The sequence below is a fragment of the Silene latifolia genome, chromosome 10, assembly GCF_048544455.1.
Source record: "Silene latifolia isolate original U9 population chromosome 10, ASM4854445v1, whole genome shotgun sequence".
Taxonomy (NCBI): domain Eukaryota; kingdom Viridiplantae; phylum Streptophyta; class Magnoliopsida; order Caryophyllales; family Caryophyllaceae; genus Silene; species Silene latifolia.
In genome coordinates, this window is record NC_133535.1 from 145,318,973 (window position 1) to 145,331,910 (window position 12,938).

Here is a 12,938-nt window from a genome sequence, read left to right on the forward strand (position 1 = left end):
AGGCACAAGAGACAGGCCGACAGGCTGCGTCGGTTAGGTTGTCTGATACGTTGACTTGCTGTGGATATCTTTGACCTTGCTCAATATGTTTGACTCGGTCAGCGGGTGCAGAATATGCCCCATCAATTTGCCCCCAGCGTAGTCTATGCCGTGGTATGGATCTTCGATGAGTGTTGAGCGTATTCTCCGCAAGTAAAAATTTCTGCCCCGGCTTCTTCTACCTCGGCTTGGTTCTGCTTAGGCCGTACCGTATCATATCCCCCCTCCACATGGATGTGTAATGGACATCAGATGTGGAAAAGAGAGTGGCGCCGGCCGAGACCGAGGTTGTGAGTGCCGTGTGCTTTTGATTGCCCCCATCCGGTGCTGCCAAGCTTGGTTGAATCAGCGGTCCGTTTGGCAAGTAGATACCAAGGGGCGATGTTGAAGAAGATATGTCCATTGGCATTCTGTCAAGGAGCGTGTTGGAGAAGTTTTATAACTGTTTGTCGATTGACATCCCATGGCTGCATGCTTGACATGTGTCTCGTTGTTGATTGGTTGACGCTTCATGGGCTTTGCCCTGATTGGTCCGTCTTCGTGGGCTTTGCTCTATAAATAGAGTAGTATGCCCCTTAATTTTCGCACAAAGTTCAACTTCTCAAAAAAAAATTTTTTTCTTGGATTTTCAAGGGTTTCTTTCTCTTCTAATCTTCAGAATCGTTACTTCGGCGTAACACTTTTTCTTCAAGGTAAACAAACAAATTTTCCAACTTTTAATTGTTAAGTTTTTGTTGTGAACATGTCTTCTGCTGATGCCGGACCTAGTAACCTTGCGTCGGGGGGTTCCCCGTCGCGCCTTGATGAGGAGGAGACACTGGCCGCCATCCCGATAAGGTCTGGGGGCCCTAGGTCTCCTTCTCCTGAAGTTGATCCAAAAGCTCTGGAGGATTGGGAGGATGATGATGATGATGTTGATGATGACGGTGATGATGTTGAAAAGACTCGTCCTAATGAGGAGAGGCCATACATCATGGATCACGGCGACGCCTGTAAGGTCTGCCCTGACCGTGCTTGGACCCACAAGTTTGCCAGTTGTTCTGGTCCTGACTTTTTCGAACGTCACTTCTCCTTCGGCAGGGAGTATAGTATTGTTATTCCTGGGGAAGGTCAGGCGGTCTGTTGCCCTCCTCCGGGCTGTATCGGCGTGTACATCAGACACCTGGAGTATGGGCTCCGGTTTCCTCTGAATGAACACGTTATGGCCATAATTAAAGCCATGAACGTCGCCGTGGCCCAACTGCACCCGTTGGCCATTAGGACTATAGTCGGCTTTGTGTGGCTCTGCCTTTTCAAGGGGGAGGTCCCGACGGTTAACTTATTCCGCCGGCTTCATCACCTTCGGCCGTCAGCCCCTGTTGGAGGAGCGTGTCAAACTTCAGGCTGTCGCCAACTTCAATGCTGAGAAGAGGGAGGAATGGAGGTCCATGTTTAAGGCCCAGGGGAAGGCGCTTCAGAATAAGAAGGCTATCATCGCCCAGAGGGAGGAGGACATTAAGACGCTCCAAACCGTTATCCTCCCTAACATGTGCGCCCAATACCGGGACCTGGCCGAAGAAGCTGCCAGGGAAGTGATTGGGGAGCTCTTTCCCCTTGATGGCTCCTTTCCGTGGCAAAAATTTGACTAGCTGCTTGATGACAAGCTCGAAGCTAAGGAGAAGGCCGCGGAGGCGAAGGCCGCTGAGGAGGCGAGGGTGAAGAAGGAGGAAGAGGAGGCCGCGGAGAAGGCGACCCTTGCTGAGAAGGCTAAGGCGGCCAAGGAGGAAGCTGAGAGAATGAGAGCAGCTGAGGCTGCTGAGGCTGAAGCTGCCAAGACAGCTTCTGGGTCGCCTACCAAAGACGATGCTGCTAACGTCGCTGATGGCAAGCAGCAACAGGCATAGGGAGACGGGCGGTCGTCACCAGGTTCACCCGGCATCTCGGATAGTTTCAGCTGTTCGGGGGCCAACTATTAAGCCTTTCCTCCCTGCCATCTTTTGGCGCTTCAAATGATTATGTCTGTAACCTTTTGTTCTTCTTTTCCTTGTTTTTTTGTAAAACTTTGGTAGGTTGTGTTTTGGCTTATCCCTATGGGGATGGCCGTCGTCTGTATTCTCCTTGTAATCATTTTCAGTAAAGTTTGATCACAATCCTTCACTTGTCTTCTTACGTTATTAATTGAGCGCTTTTTCGTTTTTACCTTCGGCTTGGCCGAGGCAGTTAGAATGCGTATCTCAACTGTGTTTAACGTTTTTTTTTTAAACATGTTGGCATGTTGGTCGCTTCCTCTTTCACTCTCGGTCTGGCCGAGGCGTCCGATTTGCGTTTTCCAACCGCCGCTGTGAACATGTTAGCGTATCGACCGTTGTGTCCCCTGTCAGGCCTTCGGTTGGCCGAGGCGGCTAGAGGTTACGGCTCGACAGCGTTCGTATCGATCGCTTCCTCTGCCAGGCCTTCGGTTGGCCGAGGCGGCTAGAATTGCGTCTCAACAGTACTTATACGTTCCTAAGGCATGTTGGTCGCTTTCGCGAGTATCAACTGCGCTGGTAGTGACTGCCGTGGCGTCTACTTCTTGGGGTGACTGCCCGGCTTGGGTCGTGGCGTCTACCTCGATATGACTACGGAGGGGATAAACACTTTGATGGAAAACTTGGATGATTCTTTATTAGATATAAACACGCGTCGGGGTGCCAACAATTGTCTTGGACACCTCCGCCGCTATACAAAGTATTTCCTGAGATTGTCAGTGTTCCAATGGCTCATCAAAGGCACACCCTCCATGTCCCCGGCCGGTATGTACCCGGCCTCATTTCTTCAACCACTTTGTAGGGACCTTCCCAGTTAGCCGTCAATTTACCATGAATGTTCCTTTTGTTGGTGGCGGCCGACTTTCTTAGGACTAGATCTCCTACTTTTAAGTCCCTTTTGTGGACTCTTCGGTTGTAGGCTCTTCTCATTCGGTTTTGGTATACGCCAAGTTGAGGCGTCTTTGTATCTCGGCTTTCTTCGACCAGGTCTAGGAGGCTTTCGGACCTTCCTCGTTTTCAACCGGGTTAAAGGTGGCCGTTCTGAATGTCGGCACCGCTGCTTCAATTGGCAGGACTGCTTCGGATCCGTAGACTAAGTGGAATGGACTGTACCCCGTTGCTTCTTTCTCCGTGGTCCGGAGGGACCACAGGACGCCGGGTAGTTCATCGGCCCATCTTCCCTTTAGGTCTTCGACTGTCTTCTTCAGACCGTTGAGGATTGTTTTATTGGCTGCCTCCGCCTGTCCGTTGCTCTGTGGGTGGCAGACGGAGGAGTATGCAAATTTTAATACCAAGTTCCTCCAACCAGTTCATTATTGTGTCACTCCAAAACTCTCGGCCGTGGTCAAATACCATGACTTGGGGTAACCCAAAACGAGTTATGACATTTTCCCAGATTACCTTTCTTACGGCCGCCGTCGTCTTGGGCATCATGCGACAGCTTCAACCCATTTGGTGAAGTAGTCGACGGCGACAATCAAGTACTTTCTTCCTCCGGATGCCGTTGGAAATGGCCCTAGTAGATCCATCCCCCACTGTGCAAAAGAAAGGGGACTAAGTACCGGCTGCAGGTCTCGGGAAGGTGCATATATCACCGGAGCATGCATTTGACAGTTGTTGCACTTTTTGGTTTTGGCTCTGGAATCCTCAAGCATGGTGGGCCAGAAGTAGCCGGCTCGGAGAGCTTTATGGGCTAGTGTTCTTGCCCCCATGTGATGACCACAGATGCCTTCGTGAATTTCTCGATATTAGCTCCGCGTCGGGCCGACACACATTTCAAGAGTGGCCTTATAACGGACCTCCTGTATAATTCTCCTTCAAACACCAAGTACCTTGCTGCGATCCTCTTTATCTTCTCGTGAGAGACTGCGGTCCTCCGTAATTCATTCATCGGTTTGTACTTCATTATCGGAGTCATCCACGTCGTCTCGGCCTCTATGTCGCCCACCATGCCGACGGTCTCGGTAATGCTTTTGGCATTCCTGATGTCCACCAAAGACGGTTCGACCGACATTCTTGATGGTTGAACTGGCAAGCTTTGAGAGAGCGTCGGCTCGGTTGTTCTCGGACACAGGAATGCATTGTATCTGGAAAGATTTCAATTTTGAAGTGTCAGCTTTTACCCTTTCCAGGTATCTTACCATCCCGTCATCTCGAGTCTCGTACTCTCCTCTAATTTGATTAGCCACTAAAAGTGAATCTGTTTTCAAAATGATGTGTTCCGCCCCGGCAGCTCTAGCTAGCTCGACTCCGGTTATCACCGCCTCGTATTCGGATTCGTTGTTTGAGGCCGAGAAGGTAAATTTCAAGGCGTACTCAAACTCGTCCCCGTTTGGGCTGATGATAAGTATGCCGGCTCCTGAGCTGTTCGCCGTGGAGGACCCGTCGGTGTATACTTCCCATACTCCGGGGTTTTGCTCTTCTTGATATGTGCACTCGGCCAGGAAATCTGCAAGTGCCTGTCCCTTTATCGAGGGCCTCGGCTTGTATTGAATGCCGAAGCCGGATAGCTCTACTGCCCATTTGATGAGCCTGCCGGATTGCTCAAATTTTTCCAATGCTTTCTCCAATGGTTGGTCGGTTAAGACCGTCACGGGATGTGCGTCGAAGTAAGGCTTCAGTTTCCTTGCGGCAACGGACAAAAAAGGCGCTTTTTCAATCGGTGGGTAATTTCTTTCGGCGGGCAACAATGTATGGTGACAAAGTAGATTGGGTGTTCTTGTTTGTCTTCTTCTCACGATGATCACGACCGACCGTGGCCGAGGTAAATCTTGCTATGTATAGATATAGCGTCTCCCCCAAAGATCGGCCTGGATAGGGTTGGGAGAGTTTGAAGATGAGCTTTCGGTTGCTTAAAAGTCGTGCTCTGTTCCCCCACCAAGTCCTTATTTCCCTTCAACACTTTGAAGAATGGGGTGCTCTTGTCGGCTGACCGAGAGATAAAACGGGCTAGAGCCGCCATCCTTCCGGTCAACATCATAACCTCTTTTCGATTCCTCGGCTCCGGCGGGTCCAGGATTGCTTGGACTTTCTCTGGATTGGCATCAATTCCCCTGGCGCTGACAAGCACGCCGAGGAACTTACCTGACCGGACACCGAAGTTGCATTTCATTGGGTTAAGTTTCCACAGACGGCGCCAATTGTTCCGGGTGTAATTCCGAAGCAGTTATTTGTTACCACTCGTGGCTTGTAGAATGACGTCTTTGGTTGAATCCTTCTTTCGGCCTCTCCTGAAACAATGAACGAACTGAGGGCTCGGCTTTGGCCGAGCGTACTCACTCCGACGCTCAAGTCAGTGAACTCAAAGAGATAAGTTGTGTGTTACTTGGCGAAGTATATATTGTAGAGAGATAAGGAAGATATTACCAGATTATGAGGTGTTTAGGTTAGATTCTGGATCCTTTCCTCAATGAGAGTTGAGGAGTATTTATAAACTTTCACCTTTTGTCACGTAGTGGCCAAGTGGCAAAGTGGCTAGCAGGTGGAAAGACTGATGTACCCTCGGCCGAGGGACCCATGGCGGGCCGGCGGGCCCTGTTGACTCCATGCCGAGGGTTCTTGGATATGAGTACGCGGATATGTGCCCCGGCTGGTTAGTTGTCCTAGCCGAGGCACAAGAGACAGGCCGACAGGCTGCGTCGGTTAGGCTGTCTGATACGTTGACTTGCCGTGGATATCTTTGACCTTGCTCAATATGTTTGACTCGGTCACGGGTGCAGAATATGCCCCATCAAACACAAAAGACTTAGTCTAAACTAGAACGAAAACAATTAATATCTAACCGAACTCCCCGGCAACGGCGCCAAAAACTTGATGGTATCAAGCTATACCTCGCAAGTGCACGATTTGTCGTTGCACACTTTAGAGGATCGATCCCACAAGGAGTAGGTAGACTACTAATCATTCTAGTTCACGAGCTTAGCTAAGTCAAACTAAAATTGAGAGGTGGTAACGATCTAGCACTAAACTAGCAAATTGAAAGGCTAATAAACTAGACAAAGAAACAAGCAAAGAACAAGCTAAAAAGGATTATGAGTTGATTAAATAATAGGAAAGGCTAGAACTCGGTTCTCCCACGAATATACGTAATTCCACATGCTAATTCCCTCGGCTAATCTTAAGGAGTAGAAAGGTAAGGGGGAGATGGCTCTAATTCGCCTAGAACCTCCCTCTCGGGTTCGCAATAGGACACTAGCTGCCCCAACTAACCCCCCTCTCGGGTTCGAAAGTCGGTATCCCAAGTCTAAAGCCTAACAACCCGAAAACACATGTAATTCTCAAGGTAGTCTAGCATTAGCTAAGGTCATTAAGCCCCCATCAAACTCCGGGTCATCCCACTCCCTCTTTCGAGAGTCGATTTCAAACGCTAACTTAGAGGTACCCTCCCCCGATTCTCCCTTTCGGTCTCAACCGAGGTTAGCAATAGAGTCAAGTTCCGGGTACCCAATTTCCAACCTAACCAACTCTCGTTGGTGGACAAGGGTCACAAATTGACACTACCCAAAACCAATCCATAAACAATTCATTCCTCTAAGCTACCCTCACCGATTTCCCCCAACAAATTAACCTAAATGAGAATTAATTAGTGAAATTACCCATACCGGGTCAAACCGAGTCCTAGTGGAAGACTACTCACTAATCATATTTCGAAAGGCAGGAGAAATAATAAAGATGGAGTCTTTAAGCATAAACATAATGGGAGGATGAATTCTAATTCTAAAAATGCAACAATCCAACAACAGTTATGAAGAAAGATAATTTAAACTAATAATGAGGATGATTAAACTAAAAGACACAATCTTTAACACAAGCAACTCAAAGACTCAATCTTTAACACAAGGAGATCAAAGACTCAATCTTTGCGAGTAAATAACAAGGATGAACAAAGGAAAGATGAACAAGAGTGAAAATAACAACAATCAAACAACAAGGATGGAAATTGAACATAAAAAATCAAACAAAACTTAATAGAAAAGCAAATGTAAACTAATGAAATTAGGAAGAGAAATAATACCAACTCAATAGCAAGAAAGAAATTTGGATTGAACAATAAGGAAGGAGGAACCTTCAATCTTCTTACAACCCAATTTCTACTACTAAATAATTGAAGAACTTGTTCTAATTAAGGAAAGATTAGCAATGTAATTAACAAGATTCAAACTTGGAAGAGGAAATTAATTTAGGTCTAGGGTTGTGTGTACAAATCGTTAAGGGGGGGGGTATTTATAGTCTTTCATAGGATTAAGAAGAAAAGAGGAGAAAAGCCCAAAATCCGTCAGATGTTGCGTTCTGCCGGTGGACCGGGTGCCGGTGCGCCTACCGGCAGCAAGGTCAAATAAACTTGAAGTTTGGAAAATAGCTGGCAAGTGTGTTCTGCCGGTGGACCGGCTGTCGGCCTGCCGGCAGAACACAGTCTTCAAAGTCTTCAAATCCTTCATAATGTTGTGTTCTACCGGTGGACCGGCTACCGGTTCTCCTACCGGTAGCGAGGCCAAACTTCTTTTTCTCCTCTAATTCCAATTCAACTCTAGCTGCTGTGTTCTACCGGTGGACCGGCCTACCGGCAGAACACAGCCTTCAGCATTTTTCCTCCATTTTCTTGGCATTATGGGGAGTGTGTTATGCCGGTGGCCAGACCGGCTGCCGGTCTGCCGGCAGAACACTCTTCTCAGCATTCTTCACCTCTTTTTCTTCTCAAGCTAACACGGGTTAGCCTTTCACTCGGGTTTCATTCCGTCTTCCCTTTTTCAAGGCTAATTCCCAGCAAAAGATCACGGGGAACCGTAATATAGCGGTACATGGAATAAAAGGGCAAAAGATAAGCGAAAGGGAGCTAAAACCGTGCTAAGGAGGTTGAAACGCATGGGGAATGAGAAGTAAAAAGGTATAAACTAATCACATGTCAATTTCCTCCCGAAAAAGATACCTGAATACCCAGATATTTTCTCGATATTGAGCAATATAGAGTGACGATTTGAGACCTGATTGGGTCGTGAGAGCAGTAGGAGATCTTACTCGGGCGGAGTCTTAGCACACGGTCGAGTAAGGGTGAATTTGAGGCGGTTTCTGAGGTGCGACATCCGATGATCCGACTACAAATTCCGGGTAGAAACTAAGTCTCTCTACCTCTCTTGTATTCAATATATGGTTTATTTTCGTTGATTAATTTTAGTATTGGAAACCGTTGGCTGTTTAATTGTTAATCTTTCAGTTATTTGTACCCGAAGTTTTATTCGTCTTGATTGAAAGTTGCAATTTTCAGTGGTAATTTGTTATCTTATTATGATTGGAATTGTATACTTCTGCTATTTGTGTGATTCTGGGTTAGTTCGAGTCACATAATTCCAATAGCAACTAGTTTAGGTAAATCTCTGCAAATTAGGGTTTAGTTTAAGCTAGGAGTAAAATTTTGGAATTGGATTTGGAATTGAATTCAAATATTTGAATTTCTACAATTGAAATCATGAAAATGAAATTAATTTCGTATTTCCAAACACTACCTTATAACAAAGAGATGTTCAACCAACAAACTATGTACGGGACAAAAAAAATTGCGTATCTGACTAATGTATTCATAGAGCAACTTAAAACAACAAATCACAATAGCCACACTTTAGCTTATCCTGAAGTAGAACATTTTTTAGCTAATAGACTTGTTTGAAACAATTGTATGAATACTATCGTCTATCGCCCAAATGTAATGGTAATATAGGTAATTTTAAATGTATTAGACGAACACCTACGTCTCCATAAGTAGATATACTTCTTAACAAAAGACGACGTTAAAGAAGAAATCCGCAAAAAAAGCTACAAAGAAAAAGTAGATGTCGAATTTTAGCTTAAGCATTTCATCGAACATGGTATGACCATTTTCATCAAAAATATGAAGTATATTATATTGGGCAATCAAGTTTCCAAATTCCATCAATAGTTTGTGCAATTATAACTTGAAACCACATTGGAATTCAAATTCCCTGGAAATAATGTAACAACAGCAGATAATTCAATGTAAAAATACGAACAAACATATTAAACGAACCTTTATAAGATATAAGATCAGCAAGCATCGAAGATAAACAAAGTAATAACTCAATTTAGTGACAGCATACATGGAAGAGAAGAAGACGAAGAGAGAAAGAACAGAAATTGGGAGAAAATAACTGCGTTTAGTAATGGTTTTCTTTTTGAGTAAAGAGGGGAAGCAGGGGAGAAGGCAACTGAAAAATTAAAACGGAATGGCAAACTCGTAAAATCTGACGTCAGGCAGGGACAGAAGCAGTCTTAAGCCAACCCAACCTCTCAATCCTCTTTTTTTTTACATAAGGATATAAGGATATAAGCATAATTCTAAGATTATCTTCAAACTTCTCTGCTTCAATGCATAAGATTATGACATCAATTTTGGGTCCATCTTTATATTTGTGTTTATTATCCTGTCACATCTAGATACTAGTACTCCCTCTTATTCACCCTATAGTTTCTCTTTTATTATAATACTCCTCACATATATTAGAGAAAGGGGAATTATAGGCTGAATAGGATTAAGTATTATGTTTACTATTCTACCAAATACTCCCTATGTCCCGGTCATTTGTTGTTATTTTTCATTTTAAGGTGTCTCAGTCAATTGTTGTCTGTTGTCCTTTCTATTTTAAGAATGAACTTGAGCAATTTAATCAGTCACACTCAAATTGTTTCACATGTCATCTAGTAATTGGCCTCTTCCTCTTTTCTTGAACTTTGTGCCAAAATCAAAGGAAAAAAATTAACCGTAACGGAGGGAGTAATTGATAAAACTTAGGACTAAAATGACCTTTTTTCTGAATTATATAAACCAGGCATCACATAAGAATATGGTAAATACCTAAACATGACTGTCTTAGCCTTGCAACTGTTAATCCTCACATCTCTATTAGCCGATCTCTGCAATGGGGCCGAAATCGCTACATACTGGGTCAAAACACGGGGGAAGGCACTTTAGCAGCCGCTTGTGCGACGGGAAATTACAAATTCATATATATCGGTTTCTGAATGTATTTGGAAATGGTCAGACACCTCATCAACTGAACTTAGCTGGTCACTGCAATCCAAATATTGCAGGAAGTTGCAGTAGCATCGGAAACGATATCGCTGGTTGCCAAAGTAGCGGTGTCAAAGTATTTCTCTCTTGGGTGGTGGTGTTGGCACTCACTCCCTTTCCTTTCCTTCTGATGCTCAGCAGGTTCTTACTAATCCCTCCTCCTCATACTGTAACTTCTGGCAATTTGGCCTTACAGATTTGAGTAGATTTGTAAATTTATCGTTAAAACCGCTAGAAAAAAAATTCTGATGTTGACAGGGTTTGAACTCCCATCATTAATATCACTTGTTATTATTTAATTTATCAGCTAAATTAGATCAGTTAGTCTTGCTGAAGACGAGTCGGAGCAAGTGACGGGTAATGTCACTCACAAAACGGATAGGGAACAAGGTGGGGGCACCCCCATGTGCTTCCCTCTCTCCTCTATTTGGGTCATTTGTGAGAGAAAATGGTATCCGTCACTCCAAAGTGACGGATACGTGCCGTCTTCAATGAGATTTTGTGAAATTAGATGGACAACAGCATAGAAGGCCGAATATAAGGCCGATAAATATTAATGAAATTTTCTCATTCATACCCTTCAATTAGTCTCTTTTATAAATCATTTTTCTAAAATAACTCCCTTATAAAAACTTTTTAATAATTTACTTTCATAAAATGTTCTCAGGTCAAAAATTGGACCCAAATTGACAATCCGGTGAAAAATCATTTTTTATGACCGTTTTGCCCCTGTGTAAATTCATATCAAGCTCCCCCATTTGTAAAACGTGTGTTGGACTAATCGCACCATACTTCAACACCACCATCTCCATCTTTAATTGCGAACTCGAAATCGGACCTTCGTCTTGCCTCAACCACGCTGCTACCATGGTACCCAAACGGCCACACCCGCACCATCATGGCAGTCTCTAATTTCGAGCAGCGGCACCATTTCCACGCCCATCATCTGCCTTCGAGCTCAGAATCGAAATCGACACCACTTCATTCACGTACCATTGCAACAACAACACCATTCGTCAACCACCATCGTTGTTCTCACCATCGAATCCACCACCATTCTCCAACCATCGACCACCGCATTACCCATCAACTCGGTGCACCAACCCAATTCGAGACTACCATCACCAATCAATCACCTCACCATCAAGCTCACCCAATCCTCAAGCCACCAGTCACGTCCACCGCTCACCGCTGCTCAGGAGCTACCCAGATCAAAATTCGAGCAAGAATCGAACCAAAAATCAAGCTCACCCAATCAAGATTGTGCCTTTTACTTCCCCTTCTGCTCCTGAACTTTTGCGATTAATGATTCAATAATTTACTATCTACAAGCTACTGATATATGCATGATTCCGAAAAGGAATATTATTAATTAATTAATTAATTAATAATAAAGGATGTGGGAAGGAAGAATTTTTGAAACAAGGGATCGAAAGGTAAACGAGGGTATTAAATGCACCAGAAAAGCAGGGTGGTAATGATAATGGTCACGGTGATGGTGCTGAGTAATGGTACGAGTTTGATAGTGAGAGTTTTAGTAAGAGAATGAGGTCTACCGCCAAAACTGTGCCACCCACTCTTTCTCTCTTCTACTGACTAAAAAAAAATGGATGTCATTAAATCCCCACTAGTGCGCGGTGGTGGTAGTGTTGTTGTGTTAGTCCGTCGGTGTTGGTATAAAGAATTATAGTGAAGAGAGTAAGAGAGAGAAAACAGAATGCAGTTAGGGGTATTTTGGTCATAAATTTAGCCCTTAAAACTAAAAATTTGAAAACTGACGGAATATGTCACCGGAAAGACAAAATGGGTTCAACTTTTGAACTAAGAACATTTTATGAGAGTAAATTATTAAAAAGTTTTAATAAGAGAGTTATTTTAGAAAAGTGGTTTATAAAAGGGAGTAATTGTTAAATTACTCATTATATAATTTTCTCACTTGTACAATTGTACCTTCGTTTTTTTTTTTTCTGAAAAAGAAAAAAAAAACTTTGACTGGGCTTAAATCTTGTCTACGACTACCGAAAACATAACTTTGTCTCCCCAAAAAATCGTTTTTAGTTTTTACGAGATTTTCGATATGAATAAAAAAAATGAAAAAAAAACTGTTTTTGGAACTTGTACAATTGTATAAGTGTATTAAGAGTTATAATCTGTCAATGTGTTTTACGGAATAAACTTTGACTGCTCAGAATTTTCAAATAGTTAAAGATCCGTAGACTTTCTGTAATGAGCTTGGTTCTTGTAAGTTAATAATCATTTGTTAATTTCTCTCTTTTCCATAGGTAGCAACCTTCCTATGGAACAACTTCCTAGGCGGAACCTCAACCTCGCGCCCATTTGGAAACGCAATTCTAGACGAAATAGACTTTGACATAGAAGCCGGGACGGGAGCAAACTACGACGTCCTAGCCAAGGCCCTCCAAGGACACAGTACCTCACAAAGGAAAGTATTTTTATCTACAGTAACACAATGCCCTTTTCCTGATGCACATCTAAGTCCTGCAATCAATACTGGTGTTTTCGACTTTATTTGGGTTCAATTCTATAACAACCCTTCGGTTGCTTGCCAATACAATGGCAACACCAACCAGTTACTTAGCTCCTGGAGTAAGTGGCCTACTGTAAATGTTGGTCAAGTTTTTCTTGGCATTCCTGCTGCTACTGGTGCAGCGAGTAGCGGGTTTATTCCGCCTCAGGTTCTTATATCTCAAGTCTTACCGACTATTAAATCGTCGCCTAAGTATGGTGGGGTGCTGCTCTGGTTTAGGTTTTTTGATGCCAGTTATAGTAACTCCATCAAGGGCAGTATCTAA

At 43.9% G+C, this 12,938-nt stretch overlaps 1 pseudogene; it reads left to right on the plus strand.

The window, feature by feature from the left end:
* The first annotated feature begins 9,915 nt into the window (after positions 1–9,915).
* LOC141609286 (acidic endochitinase-like) lies at positions 9,916–12,938 on the plus strand (annotated as a pseudogene).